This window comes from Camellia sinensis, chromosome 9 (genome assembly GCF_055761805.1).
Source record: "Camellia sinensis isolate YWXY chromosome 9, ASM5576180v1, whole genome shotgun sequence".
Taxonomy (NCBI): domain Eukaryota; kingdom Viridiplantae; phylum Streptophyta; class Magnoliopsida; order Ericales; family Theaceae; genus Camellia; species Camellia sinensis.
The window spans coordinates 193084398-193088289 of record NC_138969.1 but is presented as its reverse complement, the minus strand read 5'-3'; the positions used below and the strand labels follow the sequence as shown (position 1 = coordinate 193088289).

Here is a 3892-nt window from a genome sequence, read left to right as displayed (position 1 = left end):
CTTAGAGCCATTTAGCCCGTTTGATGGTGATAAATCTGGTCCCGCCAGTCTTGGACTTGCGATAAATTCGGGCCCACTAATCTTGGGCTATTGGGCCTAAATAATTTAGTGGGCTCAAATTAGCCCCTCTTACATTTGCCCCTTGCGTGTATGAGAAATTTTAAATTTCTCAGACATGCATACTGTCATTTCTTCGACCCTGTTTCGCATCACGTTCCCCAAAAAAAAAAACGTTTTGTCACGACAGAGTCTATGGATAAAGTTGATGACGCACTTCAATTTACAGAAAAAATTGACAAGCAAAAATTTAATTTTTTTGTACTTTTTTTTTTTTTTTTTTTTTTTTTTTTGAAAATATAGATGTATATATTTTTTAACCAAAGAATAAAGAAGCATTTTTTTTTTTTTTGTTTGGCACACAGCAGATCAATTACCTATATATACATTATTAGAATATACTAATAGAATATTCAAAGATAATGCTCCCTTTTTTTTTTTAATTAAAGAAAGGCTCAAAAACCCTAATGCATAGCTTCTTATTATTTTATTTTTTGTTGTGCAGCTGTTGCGGCGCTCTTCCTCTCTAAACTAAGAGACCAGACCCAGATCGGCATCTTCTTCAACAAAGTTCTGCTTCTGCAATTCCGGAGGACCATCGCTGTTTGTTCACTACCCACTGTTACAATCATCGAAGACCACACAAGCCACCACCGCCGGCCTTCGTGACAGTCACTGTTGGCGCCGACCATGACGCCCTCTCAACACTGCTTGCGTCGCCACCCCAGGCACCGCCTACATGACCCAAGCCGCTGGTAATACGCACCAACGCCGGACCAACTCGTCATTGGCTGACCTGCCGTGGCCGCCGGTTCTCCTTATTCGCCGATTCCGGTGTCGTTTCTTGGTGATTACAACCTGTGTCGATTTCAGCTCGGCATCGTATCACTCTCCTCAACCTCTTTTTTTTTTCTTGGACTTGGCAGTGACCAACACCAGATTTAGCTTGCCGTCGGCCTATCCTCTTTGTGTCAATGTTGACTCTAGTATTCCATTGACCGACCTTCATTTGTGTTGTTATTTCATATTGCTGAAACCTCATCTTTGAAAATTTTTTTTTTTTGATTTACTTGACCGAGACTGACCCAGCCTTTTTCTTCTTCAACAAAACAGAGACTACCACAATGTGCATGCTGGCCATCTTAGCTTCAAGCAGCGCCACCGACCTGTCCCAGCTCCAACCATCGCAGACGTCACAACCCAGATCCAGACACTCCGGAGCTCACTGACCAGCACCAACGCCGACTCCTCAGCGACGTCACTGCCGCTTCTGGCCTTCGACAGCCGAGCTCAACCACTGTTGGCCTCTCTGCTGCAACTTCGCCATTGATCCCGACTGCCCAGAGCCGACCACACCGTTGCCCATTCAACGTGACGCGTGTGGTTGCCAACTCCTCTGCGACACCACTGTTGCCTCCGGCTTCGGATTGTCCGACATTGACCACACACGTCCGCCCACTCAACGCGACGTGTGTGGTCTTGCCTAGCACTGCACAGCTTGTCGTTGGCCTCGAGTGTGCTTGTTTCATATCTACAGCCCGTGCTTGTGCGTCTCACACTTGCGGCCTTGCCACTGCCTCTAGCCAATGCCGATCATGCCGCCCTCTCAACGCGGCATCGGTCATCGGCCCATCCTCTTTGTGTTGCTATTTCAGATTGACAAGTGCTCGCTGAAACCCTCTTCTCATTCTTCTTATATTTTTGGATCTGTGGGTAAGCTTCTGAAATTCCTCTGCCTCAAGTTTGTAAATATAAGCTCAAAATCTTCTTCTCTTGATTTTTTTTTTGACGCTTGCAGAACTTGATTTATACACTGAGAATTTGCAATTTCAGCTTGAGGTAGATAATACAGGATTTGTATAATTTTAATTTTATATTTCGATCCCAGATCTGGATTCTGAACTCCTATTGTTGAACTTGTTCTAAAATAGAAACAAGGCTTGAAGCACTTTTGGTTGACTCAAAATCTGATGTTGCTAAAATCACAATATTGCATGTTTGAATATTGTAATTCCGGAAATTGAAACTTTGCTGAGAAGCTTGGTTTGAATGTAGACAAAATGACACTTTGCTCTGTTGAAGAGAAAGGAACAAATGTGCCGTTGTTGTTGATGATATCCACATTGATATTGCTATTTGTTGAACCTGAAGAATACCCGAGAAAAAGAATTGTTGATGACTTCTGGGGTTGAATCTGTTGATAAACCCATCATGTAAATCTAATTATAAAAAAATGACTGATTGTTGCAACCCCGAGAATATTAGATATCATGCTCGACCTCCTGATGTAGAATTCATCGTAGGACTTGTTGATATGATGAAATACTTCGTTGAATAATAAAGATGATATATTGTTGTTTTTTTAACTTGTGGATGCTTAGGAAATACATAGCTGATGCCAAAATTTTGTGTGACCGTTGTAGCTTTATGTTGGCTTGAGAGGAATCGGCTCGGAGAGACAAAAACTTGATTGTTGCATTTTCATAAACTTGCTCAGAGTAATAAAATTGTTGTAACTTAAATAGATCATTATTATTTGTTGATATTGCCTCATTCTGATAATGCCTGAATCAGGATATGAAATTGATATTGCTCATCTCATTTGTCGGTTTTACTATTTCAGGCAAATAAATTCTTGATTGAGATCCACGACCTCGGGGCCCTTAGAACCCACACTAATGAGAGCAAGGGCTGTTCCTCGGAAGTCCGAACAGAAGCAAGACTGTCCCTCGGAAGTCCGAACAGAAGCAAGACTGTCCCTCGGGAGTCCGAAAGTAGCACACACCCTACTTTGGCAAGAAAGATTCCTCTGGAAGATAACCGAGTCTACCAAGCTTCTACCAACAGAAGTAAAGACTGTCTCTCAGAAGTCCGAGCAGAAACAAGGCTGTCCCTCGGAAGTCCGAGCAGAAACAAGGCTGTCCCTCGGAAGTCCGAGCAGAAACAAGGCTATCCCTCGGGAGTCCGAGTGGATGCGCACTTCTACTTCGGCAGCTAATGGAAGCAAAGGCTATCCCTCGGGAGTTCGAGCAGGAGACAAGGCTCTCCTTTAGAAGTCCGAGCAGAAACGAGGCTGTCCCTCGGGAGTCCGAGTGGATGCGCACTTCTACTTCGGCAGCTAATGGAAGCAAAGGCTATCCCTCGGGAGTTCGAGCAGGAGACAAGGCTGTCCCTCGGGAGTCCGAGTGGATGCGCACTTCTACTTCGGCAGCTAATGGAAGCAAAGGCTATCCCTCGGGAGTTCGAGCAGGAGACAAGGCTCTCCTTTAGAAGTCCGAGCAGAAACGAGGTTGTCCCTCGGGAGTCCGAGTGGATGCGCACTTCTACTTCGGCAGCTAATGGAAGCAAAGGCTATCCCTCGGGAGTTCGAGCAGGAGACAAGGCTCTCCTTTAGAAGTCCGAGCAGAAACGAGGCTGTCCCTCGGAAGTCCGAGTGGATGTGCACTTCTACTTCGGCAGCTAATGGAAGCAAAGGCTATCCCTCGGGAGTTCGAGTAAGAGTCCACTCTACTTTGAAAAGAAAGATCCTCGGAGCTCGTATTGATGAAATCAAGGGCTGTTCTTCGGACCCGCACTAATGAGAGCAAGAGTTGTCCCTCGGAAGGCTCTCCCTCAGAAGTCCGAGCAGAAACAAGTCTATCTCTCGGAAGTCCGAGTGGAAGTATACTTCTATTATGTCAAGAAAACTCCCTTCAGGTTGGTAACTGAGTCTACTATTTCTCTTTCTTCTTTGAGGGGCAACAAAAATTGAAAACTGTTTCAAGCAACATAACACAATGAAGATATACAATGTAGAGAAAATAACTTCTAATGGAGATACATAATATGGAGGAAA

The 3892-nt window shown here is 44.5% G+C and overlaps 1 long non-coding RNA gene across 2 annotated transcripts; it reads left to right on the top strand.

Annotated features, from left to right (window-relative positions):
* The first annotated feature begins 566 nt into the window (after positions 1-566).
* On the top strand, positions 567-2105 carry LOC145798925 (uncharacterized). Of its 2 annotated transcripts, XR_014340815.1 has the most exons (3): positions 567-904; positions 1171-1770; positions 1856-2105. It is a non-coding gene; the product is annotated as an uncharacterized LOC145798925 (long non-coding RNA). The 2 variants fall into 2 exon arrangements; XR_014340814.1 differs by lacking the exon at positions 567-904 and having other exon boundaries at positions 992-1770.
* The last annotated feature ends 1787 nt before the right edge of the window (positions 2106-3892 follow it).